Below are 16,617 nucleotides of genomic sequence, written 5' to 3'. Positions count from 1 at the left end.
TATCCCATGCAACACTTGATTGTATTGATTGGTTTTTCGTGTGAATTATTGTCTGATGGACAGGGTGCACTAATTGATGTGAATATTCCTATCCACTTTATAGTTACCTTTCCAATTATAAATCACATTCTCATTATTCATCAAAAGCTTGAATGTTTGCTGATAGGTCAGTCTGTCTGACTGCCACTTCTTGGATAGCTCACAGAGTTTGTATGAGTTTGTGAACCTAGAAGGCTGGAAGCCAACCCTGCTAGTCACTGACACTGTTGCATCGATGTTCTGACAAGTTTTGTGTGAGTTGTCAGGGAGTGTCCCTGTGCAACAGTGCTTTTTCATTTTTCTGCTTACAGCAACAGTGATATTCCCGACCCTACCTTTTTTCCCTTATGAGCAGAGCTCCCAGTTTCCCAACCTTGAGTATTTTCCAATCAAAACAAAGAGAAGATTTTGTGGAATTTTGTTGCATGTTGAATATGCAAGGTGCTGAAGAGGAAGACAATGGAAGAGAGAGTTGTCCAGGTGAGTGAACAAGTAACAACCAGTGGGAAAAACAGCAGGACTCTGAAAATTTTATAAGAGAAATTGAAGCTAAGGAGAGAAAAGTATTCTTCCTTTTAGGATGTTGGGGGGTGGATGTGGGTGAGCATCTCTTGGGGCCAGCTTCTCCCCAGTACTCTTTTTTTATTTGCCTTTTGGAAAAGAACTCCCTCCCCCAATTTTACAATAAGAATTTTAATTTCCAGTATGCATAAAGTGCTTAGAAAACGTTTATCCATATACCCACACCTGGACTCTGCAAATAACTTTTTTCTGTATTTGCTTTGTCACATCTCTCTCTACCCTGGTAATACACTAAATACCCCTCCCCACTGCAGACTTTTTTTTTCTTTTTTTAAATAGAGGCATGTTTTTATTTATTTATTTGTTTGTTTGTTTGTTTTTGTTTATGCTTGCACTGGGTACAGTCAGAAGCGCGGGAGGGTGAGAGAATTCACCAGAGCCAGAGCGGGGAGCAGAGCAGGCAGAAGGACTGAAGTACACTGCTGAGGGGAGCAGCGGGCGGCAGGAGAGGTCTGCGCGCCATGTGGGACCCTCCTTCGGTGGCCGGGGAGCAGCTGGGGATCGAACCGGCACCACAGAGGCCGCGGGCAGCTTCGCAACCCAGCGCTCAACCGCTGCGCCACCGGGGAGGCCCACCACTGCAGACTTATTGAGAAATACATGTATCACTGTAACTTAAGGTTTCAGCACTGTGATTTGATTTTATTTACATATACTGTGAGATGATTGTCACAATAAGTGCTCAGCTAGCATCCTCATAAAGATACAATCCCTAGTACTTCTTTTTCTCAGTTCAGTATTTATCCTTTTACATTTTCCTGCTATCCAGTCTTTGAATATAAACTACCCATGTAGCCTGTCTTGCCTTTATCATTCCCATATTGTTTGTCATTTTTCCTTAATCTCCATTGTTCCTGGTTCACTCAATTGCCTCTTCCATGGAGTTCCTTGTTAGTGGTGATCACCTTACCCTCATTCTGTACTTTCCTACCACTCGCAACTCTGAGTTACTTACCCCATTTGTTTTTATTGGCCTTTACTTTAAACTATTACTGAGACCTGTCAAAGTTGGGGCCCTGCAGTTCTAGGGGCCTCCACACTCTCCTGCACAAGAGAAACTCACTCTGATGGTTTCTTTCAGGTTGGGCGAATAAGCCTGCCTCAGAGCAAGATGTCTCTGAAATTGATTCATCAGAGATAGTAACAAAGAGACTCCAAGGGGATGGATACCAAGATTCTGACTTTGAAAGAAATTATGCATGTGAAAGCATGAAGGAAAACCCTCTTGGAGATGTTCCTGGGCCATACCTTTTCCAGGAAGGAGGTTTTCGGGAAATAACTTGCATCCACAAGGAAGCACCTCCTGACATGATTAGCCAAGAATATAATTTTGAGAAAAGCTTGCTTTTGACCTCAAACCTTGTTACACATATCAGGGTTTCTACAGAAGAGAGCCTGCGTCAGTGGGAGACAAGTAGCGTGTATGCCAATGAGATTTCAGAACAAAGTAAATGCCCAACTCTCTCCACTCAGAAAAAGTCTTGGAAGTGTAATGAATGTGGAAAAACTTTTACTCAGCGCTCATCTCTTACCCAGCATCAGAGAACTCACACTGGAGATAGACCCTATGCATGTGAGGAATGTGGGAAAACCTTTAGTCGTAGCTCATTCCTTGTTCAACATCAAAGAATTCATACTGGACTAAAACCATATGGATGTGAGCAATGTGGAAAAACATTTCGATGTCGATCTTTTCTTACTCAGCATCAAAGAATCCACACTAGAGAGAAACCTTATAAATGTAACGAATGTGGGAATTCCTTCCGTAATAATTCACATCTCACTGAACATCAGAGAATTCACACTGGAGAGAAGCCTTATAAATGTAATAGGTGTGGGAAGGCCTTCAATCAGAACACGCACCTCATTCATCATCAGAGAATCCACACTGGTGAGAAGCCTTATTTATGCAATGAATGTGGCACTTCTTTTCGCAAACACTCGAATCTTACACAACATCAGAGAATTCACACTGGGGAAAAACCCCATAAATGTGATCAGTGTGGGAAAACTTTCCAAACAAAAGCAAACCTAGCTCAGCATCAGAGAATTCACACTGGAGAGAAACCCTATAAATGTAAGGAATGTGGTAAAGCCTTTTGCCAAAGCCCATCCCTTATTAAACACCAGCGAATTCACACTGGAGAGAAACCCTATAAATGTAAGGAATGTGGCAAAGCTTTTACTCAGAGCACACCACTCACTAAACATCAGAGAATTCATACCGGGGAGAGACCCTACAAATGCAATGAATGTGGCAAAGCCTTCATTCAGAGCATTTGTCTTGTTCGTCATCAGAGAAGTCACAGTGGAGAAAAGCCCTATAAATGCAGTGAATGTGGGAAGGGCTTTAATCAGAATACCTGCCTCACTCAGCATATGAGAATTCATACTGGAGAGAAGCCGTATCAATGTAAAGAATGTGGGAAAGCCTTTGCTCACAGCTCATCTCTTACTGAACATCATAGAACTCACACTGGTGAGAAGCTCTATAAGTGTAGTGAGTGTAAGAAAACATTCCGCAAGTATGCACACCTTAGTGAACATTATAGGATTCATACTGGTGAGAAGCCTTATGAATGTGTTGAATGTGGAAAATTCTTCAGACATAGTTCAGTCCTGTTCAGGCATCATAAACTTCACAGTGCTGAATAAATCTGGCATTTAGGTTCCGACAATTGTCTAGAAAGGGTGACTAGGGATCTGGCAAGTGGGAGTCACGTAGAATTCCTAGAGGGAGGAATGAAGAAGCCGTGGTTATAGCTCTCTGAGAAGACTATTTCCATACATGGAGGTGGGAGCCTAAAGAAAGCATAGTCTACTTCAGGTGGGCAACAGAATATAAGGTAGACGGAAGTTCCTCTTTTCTGATAAATCATTGATGACTTTATGTAGGTAGCTACTTACCACTCCTTTCTCCCCTCTTGACTCATACTTGTGGAATTTAGTATGTTCATTAAGTACTGTGTTTCCCTTTCTAGACCCCTGCCTCATTATCTCACTGGCCAGTAGGCTGTGGTGCTTTTCCTGACACTGCCCATGTAGAAGTGTCTGCAGTGCTTTTCCTGACACTGCCCATGTAGATAGTGCTAAGTAGTCTACAGATTTCTGAGGCAGCTCTACTTGGAGGCTGATCTCTGCAGATAAAGGTGATGGAGATCTTTCCTGAGCCTCTCATGTTGGAGGGCAATTTGGGGACTAAAAAGGAAATAAGGAGACTTTCACTGTCTTCTTTCATTTTGAATTAACACTGTTTTCATGTAAGTTTCAGCTATGCATCCTTATCAGAAGAGATGATGCCAGTCTTAATGGTGTCAGTTTGTGGGAAGGAAATCATCTGCTCAGAGGGTCAGGAAGAGAAAGGCCCAACTTTGGTCCCAGAGGAATACGGACTTTCCTGGGAGAGAAATGCTCTGTGCTTGGCTGCTGGTGATGAGGAGGCCTCAGTGCAGGAAGTCTGTATGTGACCCAGCAAGTCATCTAAGTATGCCTGCTCTGGCCTGCTCTTGCACATTTGACTGGGCCACTGGTTTGCGGGGGCCAGGGGAGAGGAACCCACCAGGACTATTGGATCCGAACATCCATTAATTGGCCTTTAGGGAAGAGAGAGTATTAGTGATGAAGGAAGAGAGTTTTAGGTTGGCTTGAGTCGGCACTGCTAGACCAGTCTTGAGACAGTGTTGGTGGCTTTACCGGGGAGATCAGGATTGATGTTGATTTCAGATGTTTCCATTTTAATTAGGGCTATCTTATTCTTGGATATTTACCCTTCCTTGTAGGTTTTGTGTATCTAGGGAAAAACTTCTCAAGGAATGAAACTGGAAACAATTTTAAAGAGGGTTGCCTTTTTTCAAATACCTGAAAATCAAGTTAGCATCATTTGCCACTTATTGTGATGGCATTTTTTTATTCTTTTGAGAGAAAGGGCATGTTTTTCCTTTTATTTTCCCACTCCTTTTCATGTTTTTAACTGATATCCAGAGAGTGAACTCTGGAAGACTAAGTGAAGGTAGCATTTGACTGGTACTTGAAATAGTTTCTGTGTTCTGAAACTTACAGATTTAACAACAATGGATATTAAAAACAACTAAAGTAAGTTGATTCTGAAATGTTTGGTTATTTTAGAACTCAGTATTGACTTTTTCCCCCAGATCAACTGTTTTGTGTACATTGATCTGGGCTCTTAGTTGCTGCTAATGGGAATGTGGCAGAAATATCACACTTTTCTTTCAAGATTATGTTTTTAAGAGCTGCCATGAGATATTTTTAATAGAGTAAATGAATATCTTATGGACAAAAAACGATCCTGTCAACATGTTATATTTTATGCACATAAAATATTATTGAAATCAAGTGACAATGTATTTATACTTCTAAACTAAAATTGAGGCTGGAATTCATGTTGGGTCACAGTAAATGTTCAATAAATATTCATTGAATTAACATGTTTGATCAACTGTTGCCCTCCCCAAACTCTAGCAACTTCCTGATATGAGATATTTCAAGCCATATCTACACATTACTATCCTTGGACTCTTGAATGGAGATTAAAGAGAATATTTCCTGAGGAAGAAATAGGAAAAGCTTAAAGGTGAAAACATTGCAGATTTCTTCTTATGAAGATTTTCCAAAATGCACTGGATACAACTGAGTTTTTAATCCTCGGGCTCAAAGTCTGGTGTCATTTTCACCTCTTGGAGAATTGGGAAGGGAAGAATTCATCTTTCTACTGCTTCATCCCATTTTCTCACACATGTGAATATTTGTTACTGATTTTCTCAGTTGCTGACTCACCATTTGCTTGTCACTCCAACTAGCCTCAAACCTGCGAATTGCTCTCTTCCTCAATCAGTCTTCATATCCAATCAACCCCTAATTCCTGCTGAAGTTAACTCTTAAATCTGGAAACCATTGACACTACTGTGACTGTAGTTTACCTCCCCAGTTTTGTTCCTGGATTATTTTCCCATTCAGTCGTCTAGTTTCTTGTCCCTTTCACATTCCTTCTGGATGGTCTTTGCAAATACCTAACTGTGTCAGCTCTTATTCTTAGAATAAAAATCCCAATCACTTAGGGAAGTATCTGAAACCCCTCCTCTGGCCTGTGCCAACATCTCCATTCTCAGTTGCCATTCCCTGTTTCCCACAGTGATCCGTGCTATGAGCTCCTGTGCATCTGCATCACCACTGGACTCTTTCAGTGCCTTCACACTTCCCGTTTCTTTTGCCTCAATTCCTTTCCCTACTTCTTTTGTCCAGAAAGTTCCCAATTGTCACTTACAGATGTGTTCCAAGAACATCTCCTTAAAAACTGAATCTGATCTCAGGTATTACTATTTGTTTCTGTTTCTTGTACCTTCATTTTATGTGTCATGTACATTGTAACAGGTTGTTTACAATCTCTACTGAGCTATCAGTTCCATTAGGGCAGGGGCTAGCTGCTTTATTCATCTTTATAGCTACAGCATCTGGCACTTGCACTTAATGTGCTCAATATTAGCTGAGCTCAACTAAAATACAGAGTCAGGAATTTCTCCTTGCCAACTTGTCAGTTGGGATTTAGGTTACCAGCAGAAAGGAGTATACAAAGTGAGTATACAAGTATGTCCATTAAGTGATTGCCAATAGCAAGAATTCTGTACCTTTCTTCAAGATACAAAGTGTGTGGTTGTATTCAGCAGAATATCTCCAAGAAAAAGAAAAAATATTTACAAATTAGGTATTTCAATGTCCCATTATAGCTTAACAAAGTGCTTTCAGATGGGGTGATGTCAGGGTGAACAGGGAGAGGAAAAATGATTGTAGCTGTAGACGCAGAGTCATGCCAGTTAGAATGTCTATAGCGTAAGAGAGGCGGGAGCAGAACAGTGATGTTGGCCTGGTTGGAGAGTGTGGAAGCACATCCTGAGCTCATGGCTTCCTGGGCAGTGGAGTAATAAAGAACCGGGATGTGTTGCTTGTTCTCAGTGTGCTGAAATGTATTTGAGAAGTCAGAAGGATGCAGTTGGATAAGGCCACATCAGATCTTCAAAACAACAAGAGAAAGCAGAGGTGGTAGTTGCCCAAGGCCACACAGTAAGTGTCAGGTGAAATTAAACTCCACTGTCCCCTCTCACCTTTCCTTCAGATTTCTCTTTATTGGCCAGACCTCCCACACCATCATGCTTATTTACCCAGTTGAACAGGTAAGGTCTCCAACTTGCCCTGTGCTGCAGTGGCTGCAGATAGCTTGAAGCGCAGTCCCTAACCCCTGCACCATCAGGGAGGCCCTAGATCAAGAAACTTTTTGCCTGCCAAATCAGACCTTCCTGACTGTGAGGGTGAGAAAGAAGTTGACTTTGTATATTGCACCATTCCTTCCCTAATGCAGAAATCTAGGCTTGCCCTCAGTAGCTCCAGTTTCACTCCTCTTCAGCTATTTGCTGGAGCACTCATTTTAGTCTTGTGGAATCTTTTGGTGTCCATCCTTCCTATCAACTTTACACCTTACATTGAAAGAATCTCAGCCAAATTTGCTACCCAACACAAAGAGTTTGTAAGCCAGTTGATCAAACCAAATCGAAGATTTGTGGCAAGGAGTGTTTAATTACTGAATCACAAGGGAGACAAGAGGAATCATTCCCAAAGTACTGTCTCACCTTCACCTTCCTAAAGGGAGGATTTTTTTTTTTCTTAATAGGACTATTGGTATTTGTCAGGACTTGGACAGAGGAATTCCCAGAATCTTGATTATAGAGGTGCAGTGTAGTATTATGACCAGATCATACCTCTATGGATCTTATGTTCAGACAATGGTGGCCAAGTGCACCATTGGTGGGGGTTTTATTAGGTAAATGGATCTTAGTGAACCTAAGGTAATGATAGATCACCTAGTATCCTTTGTGTGCACATTACTTTAGGGTTTAACCAATTTGGGCCAGAATGAATACCTGACCATTAATTAAATAGTCTCAAATAGCTTGAATTAAATAGTCCTAAAAGATTTGTAAATCTTTTGCCTTTGGTAGCAAAGTTGCTGTTAAGCTCCAGATTCCTGATTAGTAACCTACTCTGTCTAGGGTACTCCTCTCCAAGGTTAGTTTCTACTTAGCAAAGTTTGCTGACTCTTTGAAGCTTTGATGTTAAGAGGGAAATGGTTAGACCTAGGCTCTCTGTTCTGTGGAATGCCAGAGGCTAATGTCTGGTGGAGATGGAAGAACTTGATTTAAAAGAAGTGCAAAGAATGACATTTGATAAAAAGTTATCAGCATTATTTCCACAATGGAGGCTGACAGTTCTGCAGTGGGTTCCCCTCTTAGCTGAAGGTGTTTTGTGATCTCAGTCTGTGACATTTCCACTCCTGATTTCAGCCTCCTTTTAAAGGGACTCCATTTTTGGAAAATAGTTTATCTGGAAATTTAAGGAGGTAACTTGCATCTCATTTCGGTCCCACCCAAGTGTTTTCTGAGCACCTACTATATACTGCACACGAGGATATGATGGTAAACAGCCCTGTTTTTCTGAGCTCGCACATCAGTAGAAATGCCTGGAAGTGGATCAGGTGCCCTGCTGCCCATGCCTTCCTTCGTGGAATACACTTGTAGGATGCGCCCCTATATGCAGAATTAGTTTTATTAAGTGAGGTAGCAAAATAGGAAGTTTTGTATAAGTAGGGCACGGAGCACTACCATGAGGGCTGGGGAGGTCACCAAATTCTATGCTGAATAGTGGGTACAGAAGGCTTAAGTGCCATAAATTCTTGGTAATTTACACATTAACCTCACAATAACCTGTGAAATTCGGTACCACTATTATCTCTCTTATAAATGAGGAAACAAGTAAGCAGTTTGCTCACACCGAGAATCTGGGATTTAAGCCCAAAGCAGAACTCTGGTTCATCTGATCAATTGTCTTAACCATCCCTAACTAAGCATTAGGGTGTTGGGACTCCGGCTCCAAGGTCAATAAATGTGTGTGAGGAAGGTTGCGATCACCTTTGTGACAACCTTAAAGACCTCCAAAGAACAGCAAATGAGATGAAAAAGTTTTTAGGCTATAAACGTGGCTAGGTTGCAGGATGAAATGATCTGCAGAAACAGCGCCTGTGACGATGACCCCCACTCTATTTTCCACTCAGCTTCCTTACAGGGGAAAGGGGCACGGTGAGGTCCCCTTGGGCTGTTTTAGGAAGCGGGCTCGTTAACTCGGTACAAAAACCCCTCTACGGGGGGCGGAGGGACCACCGAGATGAACTCGCTTCCGCCGCGTAAAGAAGGAGCGCGGAGGTACTCGGCCGCGGCGCGAGCTGTTGACGTCACAGAGGCCGGCGTCGGGGCGGCCTTGGAGTGCGCAGACGCGCCAGTGAGCTGGTGTGTTTGCGAGGCGCTGCCGGCAACGCGCTTTCGCGGTCCTCGCCTGTGGCGGCAACTCCTCGGAGTCGGGAGCTGGCGACCTCGACGCCTCTTCCAGGTGTGCAGGGACCTTTGTTGGCGGCGGCACCCCGGGGCCAGGTCGCTCAGAAGAGGGAAGGAGAAGACTGTTCGAGAGCCATGGTCTGGCAGTCGGGAGATCTGGGTTCCATGTGTATGTACTTGAACGAGCCAGCGGATGTCTGAGCGATTTTTTTCCATTTCCAGAAGCGAATACTGTTTATGATTTTGATCCTCTTCAGTGTTGTACAGGTTGAAAGAGAGTATATGAGTTATCTCTTTTAAGTTTTTATTTTATTAGCAACAAAATACGTATTATGTGAAGACAAATTCAACACTAATTGAAGAGCAAGTGTTTCTTACTGAATTCTTACCAGTTTGCATTCTTCTAAATACTTTCATGTATACATAATGCATCATCACCACCTTATGAAGGGTTATTGTTATTATTTCCATTTGACATTTGAGAAAACTGGAGTTCGCAAAGGTTAGGTAATTTACTTAAGATCCCTTAGTAAGAAGTTACTAAATAGTGGAACAGGGATTTCAAGCTCAGAGTCCAAGCCGCAGAGCCCATGCTATGCTGGTTTTTAGGTTTAGTGGAGGAAGACAGAATATAATGATTATTAAAACAGTGGAGAGTGCTACAGTAGAGATATTTAAAATTATTTCAGAATATTGAGAAAGTGTCTTAGAACATCAAAAAAATTTCCACAAGGGGGCCTCCCCGGTGGCGCAGCGGTTGAACGCTGGGTTGCGAAGCTGCCCGCTGCCTCTGCGGCGCCAGTTCGATCCCCGGCTGCTCCCCGGCCACCGGAGGAGGGTCCCACATGGCGCGCAGACCTCTCCTGCCGCCCGCTGCTCCCCTCAGCAGTGTACTTCGGTCCTTCTGCCTGCTCTGCTCCCCGCTCTGGCTCTGGTGAATTCTCTCACCCTCCCGTGCTTCTGACTGTACCCAGTGCTTGTATAAATAAATAAAATAAATCTTTAAAAAAAAAAAAATTTCCACAAGGAAGGCCGGTGTGGGAGTTCACATTTGAGCTGAATATTAGAATTTGACTAGAACGTGGAATAGAATGGTTTATTTAGTGTCAAATAAGAGGTGCTAGTAGTGGATTCAAATGGATTGGAGTGGAAACCATGTCTGTGTCATTGAATACGATGTTCTCTCTTTTCTACTTAGAAAGGTTCTTAAATTCTTTCCTGTTAGGGTTCTTTAACATAGTAAAAAATAGTAAAAAAATACTATTTTTCTTGGAGAGTCTTCATCATACAGAACTAGTCCTATTTTTCTGAAAAATGTTTCCTCTCTGATTGTGGAAGGATAACTGACAGGGAGTCTCCCTGCTGTTGACTTAGCCCAGTCTCAGCAGTACTTTTCAAATAAAATGAATAGGCAGCTTCAATCATCGGTGAATTGCAAAGGCTCGAATTTTGGGTTTCTTTCCCTCTTATTTGTTTAAGCATCAAAGTGCCACAGAATATTTGTATATTAAGAAGTGATAGTTAACATCTAGTTTTTCACTTTTGTATCACAGATAATAACATGAAACTGAGTGACTTGCTTCAGGTCATTGAACAAGTTACTGTCAAAGCAGAGACTAGAACCCAGACTTTTTTTTAAAAATTTATTTATTTATGCATACAAGAGCTGAGGGGTACAGGCCAGAGGTGCAGGTGGTTGCGAGGATTTACCAGAGACAGAGTGGGGAACAGAACAGGCAGATAGACCGAGGTACACTGCTGAGAGGAGCAGCGGGCGAGACAGGAGAGGTCTGCTGGGCCATGTAGGTTGCCCCGTGGCCGGTTGGGGATTGAACTCATGCTTCAGAGGCTGCAGATTGCTTTATAGTGCGGTGTTTAACCCCTTTGCCCCACCAAGGGGGCTCAGAATCCAGAATTCTTAATTCATTTCAGTTGCTTGTCCCCCTGGCCTCTACTGTAACATCATGGCCTTTGACTTCTGAAGTTAGTGACCACTTCAGTAGGTTTGGAGGGCCTTGGAGCTCATCTCCTGTGGTGGAATTTTTACCCCAGGATACTTGGGGCACCTGCACTTTCTTCAGGTATTGTCCACATGTCTGAGGTCTACCCACCCACTCACTCTTTTGTCATTGGTGATACTCTTCTAAGAGAACAAGGATAGTCATATGGTTACAGATTGCCTATTTCTGGCTTCCTGTGAATCCAGAGTATGAAGGACGTAGGTTGACAAGTTAAGGGTGTCCTTTCTCTTACTTCTGTACCTCACATTCCTTCCCTTCCTCAAGAGAAAAGTCTCCCTGAGAAATTCATTGTTACTTGTATTCCTAATACCTGGGTAAGAGAAAGGTAACGATAGAGCTATTGATCCTGTTTGAAACAAGAACTGAAGTAATTGCAATTGCCATTGTTATTGGCCATCAGAAAGTAAATGACTGGGTATTTGTTGAACTTAGTAAGAATAATACTAGATGAACTGGATTTTTAGGTTCTGGGAACTTCAGGACATAGATTTTTTTTTTGAAGATTTATTTATTTATTCATACAAGAACTGGGGTACAGGCCTGAAGCATGGCGGGGGGGGAGAGGATTCACCAGAGACAGAGTGGGGAGCAGAACAGGCAGATTGACTGAAATACACTGCTGAGGGGAGCAGCAGGCGAGTCAGGAGAGGTCTGCTGTGCCATGTGGGTTGCTCCCTGGCCGGGGATCAAACTTGTGCTGCAGTGGCTGGGGATAGCTTCATAGGTTGTATCTTAATCCCTTGCACCACCAGGGAGGCCCCCAGGACATAGATATTTATGTCCTGAAGAATTCAATCTAGTTTAATATGTATGTATAATATATATACACATCTTTGTATCTATATATAATGCATGGAGAGATGCTTTGAAGAAAGTTAATCAAAATACTATTTTCTCTGGGTGGTAGGATGTCAATACTTGTACTTTTTTTGGACTGACTTATTTATAGAATGAACATTCTTTGTATAATTAAAAAAAAAAGAAAACCTTTGAGACAATCAAAGGAAGTGGAAATGTGTTAAGAGTTTTGGTTTAATGTTTTAAACCACCTGGATTTCTACCACCTGGAGATATTTTTGTGTATTGTATACACATGCTTGATGTTTACATACAGAGACTATAGGTGGATGGTAATTTTCCTAGCTTTTAACTTACTCAAGATTGGTGTATTTATTCCTTCTATATTCTACAATTAATTACTCTGGGTGATTCCAAATTATCTGCATTAATTTTTAGTATTTGAGTGTTTACTTTTAGCATTTGGGTGTTTCTGAACTTCATGATAGGAAATTTTATAAATCTCCCAAGTCCTGCTACAAAATTGCTTTTTTCCTATCACCTTGTTTAATCTTTGTCCCAGGTGATTATGATTTTTTTCCATTATGGAGAAGAGGATAAAAATTAAGACAGGCACATGTGCAGGGCCATTGTTCTGCACATAAGGGCATTTTCTTTTATGAATTTGTTTTTCAGGCAAGAAGACCAAAGCTGATGCCACAGTGTTAAGTGACTTGAGGAGGATTTGGAGAGTCATCAGGGGCTTGCACTTGGTGAAGATGCACTCTGAACAAAGAGCAGCAGGGGAAATCCTGCAGGATAACTGAGAGGACAACACATACACCCGAACACACAGTGTTAGTCTACATCCAGATTCTACTGCATGTGAAGCATTCAAGACTTAACATGCAGAAGAAACCTTCAAAGTGTAGTGAATGTGGAAAATTCTTTACTCAAAGATCATCTCTTACCCAGCATCAGAGGATTCACACAGGAGAAAAACCCTATGTATGTAGTGAATGTGGAACTTGTTTCCGTAAACAGTCAAATCTTACTCAACATTTGAGGATTCACACGGGAGAGAAACCTTATAAGTGCAATGAATGTGGCAAAGCCTTTCAAACAAAAGCAGTTCTTGCCCAGCATTTGAGAATCCATACTGGAGAGAAACCTTATAAGTGCAATGAATGTGGCAAAGCCTTTTGTCAGAATCCATCGCTTATTAAACACTTGCGAATTCATACTGGAGAGAAACCATATAAATGCACTGAATGTGGGAAAGCTTTCAGTCAGAGCATATGTCTTACTCGCCACCAGAGAAGTCATTCTGGGGATAAACCTTATAAGTGTTATGAATGTGGGAAAGCCTTTAATCAGAGCGCGTGTCTCATGCAGCATCAAAGACTTCATTCAGGAGAGAAACCATACACATGTACTGAGTGTGGGAAAGCCTTTGCTCAGAATTCTTCCCTTGTTGAACATGAGAGAACTCACACTGGTGAGAAACTCTATAAATGTAGTGAATGTGAGAGAACTTTCCGCAAGCAAGCACATCTTAGTGAACATTACAGGATTCATACTGGAGAGAAACCTTATGAATGTGCTGAATGTGGGAAGTCTTTTAGGCACCGTTCAGCACTTGTTCGACATCAGAGGCTTCATGCTGGAAAGTAAAATTGGGGATGTAGCCAGCATGGAAAGTCTTATATGGGAAGTTTTCCCTCTAAATTCTTAGGAATTTAGGACTCAGTATTCAACTGAGATGATGTTTGTTGCACAAGAGGCAAAGATGTTCCCCGAAAAGTAAAGAGATCTTGGAACTAGAAAATAGATGTCAGAACTTGAGTTTGATGTCTTCTTTGCCACTCGATGTGTAACCTTACTTTCTCTGAGCCCCAGTGCCCCCACCCAAGAATAATGGGGGTATTTACTATTCTTTTCCTCCCAGAGATTATAAACAAGCAAACACAAACCGTACTCCTTTTTGCTAATGGATCTTATTTTCTACAACAGTTTTCGGCTCACAAGTCAGACAGTACAGAGTATAGAGTACCCTTAGGCTTCCTGCGCCCACCAGGCTGTCTCCCCTCATCAGTATCCCGCACTCGGGTAATATATTTGCTATAACCAATAAGCCTACAATGTGTCACGTCATCATCACCCAAAGTCATAGTTCCATGGGTCTGAACAAATATCTACCATTATAGTATCATAGAAAATAATTTCACGGCCCTAAAAATCTTCTGTACCCCTCCTCCCTAACACTCACAATCACTGATCTTTTTATTGTCTCCATAGCTTTGTTTTTTCCAGAATGTTATATAGTTGGCATTGGATAGTATGTGGTCCTTTTGGATTGGCTTCTTTCACTGATTAATATGAATTCAGGCTTCCCATGTTTTTCATAGTTTGCTAACTAGCTTTTTTTCAAAGTGCTGAACAACAGACTATTATCTGGATATACCACAATTTATCCATTCACATATTGAAAAACATCTTGATTGCCTTTTGATTTTGGCAACTATGAATAAAACTGCTGTAAATTTCCTGAAAATCTGCTTTTAAGTCCCAGGATGCTAATACTGCTGATCTGAAATTAACACTTTAAGAACCACTGGTCTAAGGGGGTGGGGAGAAGAAAATATTGCTTAAAAAAATAAAAAATTAAAAAAAAGAACCACTGGCCTAATAAAACAAACAAAAAACAGCCATTCATTCCATATTTATTATGCTTTTAATATGCTAGGTACTGTTCTGGGTACTAAGGATACAGCAGTGAATAAGACAAAATCCCTCCCTTCTAGACATTAAGATTTAAGGTAATTAAAATGAGGTGGGGTTTGTACAAGACATATAGTAATGGTAGATTAGAAAATCACTTGGCTGGGCCTCCCCAGTGGCGCAGCGGTTGAGCGCTGGGTTGCGAAACTGCCCGCAGCCTCTGTAGCGCTGGTTGGATCCCCGGCTGCTCCCCGGCCACCGGAGGAGGGTCCCACATGGCGCAACAGACCTCTCCTGCCGCCCGCTGCTCCCCTCAGCAGTGTACTTCGGTCCTTCTGCCTGCTCTGCTCCCCGCTCTGGCTCTGGTGAATTCTCTCACCCTCCCGTGCTTCTGACTGTACCCAGTTCTTGTATGAGTAAATAAATAAATCTTTAAAAAAAAAAAAATCACTTGGCTTATGTGAGAAATGTATGTTAAAGACAACTGGCTTTAGGACTGTGTATAATTCAGAGCCTCTCAGGGATCCCTAGTCAACTCACCTAAATTACATGACAGTAGGTCTTAAAATAGAAGATAGATGTGGTACTAAATGCATGATAATGGATGCTCTGAAATTCATAAGTTCAGATTGATGTGGCTGGTGAAGGGTGGAATTCTGACAAGTTCCCAGTTTTGGCTAACTTGTGGAAATGAGGAAAATTGTTAGGATTAAGCAGGGACTTGATGGATCACCTGGAAAGGCTCAGAATTTACAGTGCTTTTCTCCTTTTCTTATCCCAACATTTAGAGAACTCTGAGATGTATTTGAAGTGAGAAACAGACATCGTTCTGGGACAATTATTTGTGGCAAAGGATACTCAGATTAATTCCAGCTGAACAAAATAAGTATAGGTGTTTCTTAATCTATACAGAGATGGAGAAACAATAACAAAATCTGATAGATTACATAATTTGTAAATCAGTTAGGAAAATACTACTAAACTAATGGAATCCAAAAATCTAATCCAAAAAAGAAACACAGAATGGTGTGTTAACATTTGAAAAAGTTTAGCCTCCTTGGTGGATCCAAAAAATTGCCAATTAAATTTAACTATTAAAAGTTTTCAACACATAAATTGACAAAAACGTAAAGGCTGGTGCCAGCTGAAGGCTGGTACACTATTATCTGTATTAATCTGTGTTAAGTGTAGTGCCTCTTAAAGATTGTAAATAAACAAAATGGTAAAACCAACAAACACTCTAAAAACCACCATGAAAGTAAATATGAAAGCTTTAAAAATATTCAAATACTTTGATCTAATAATTCTGGTTCCAACTGTCCATTCTAAGGATATCACCAGAAATACACCTGGAGATTTCTGTAGAAGCATGTCCATCCGACTACTGTATCATGTAGGCAGCACGTACCACAAACCTGACATTGAAATAATACGGCGCTTACTCTTCTCTTACTCCAGTAAATCGAGGCCTGCATTCCAGGGCTGGTGCAATAGCTCCTAGAGGCATGCCATAGGATCCATGCTCCTGAGTCTCCACTTGACCCCCCCAGAGCAAGGGGCTGCCTGCCTTGTATCTGAAAGTGGCACTGACCTCCTACGTCATCAAGTCTCCACTGTAGACAAGATGAGAGGACAAAGGTTCATGTTTGCTAAATCTGTCTTTTTATTTATTTATTTATTTTTTATTATTTATTTATACAAGCACTGGGTACAGTCAGAAGCATGGGAGGGTGAGAGAATTCACCAGAGCCAGAGCGGGGAGCAGAGCAGGCAGAAGGACCGAAGCACACTGCTGAGGGGAGCAGCTGGCAGCAGGAGAGGTCTGTTGCGCCATGTGGGACCCTCCTCCGGTGGCCGGGGAGCAGCCGGGCATCGAACCGGCGCAGCAGAGGCTGTGGGCAGCTTCGCAACCCAGCGCTCAACCGCTGCGCCACCAGGGAGGCCCTAAATCTGTCTTTTTATATCAAAAAATCCAGTAGCTTTATTAGGTAGGCTTCTACTTGCAGCTCGCTCTTTTTATAGTGCTATCAACAATAGTCAAGTTATATATTAGATCCTCACTTGTGTCAAGATCACATATTAGG

Source organism: Talpa europaea, assembly GCF_964194135.1.
Source record: "Talpa europaea genome assembly, chromosome: 11".
Taxonomy (NCBI): domain Eukaryota; kingdom Metazoa; phylum Chordata; class Mammalia; order Eulipotyphla; family Talpidae; genus Talpa; species Talpa europaea.
This window is presented reverse-complemented; position numbering follows the sequence as displayed.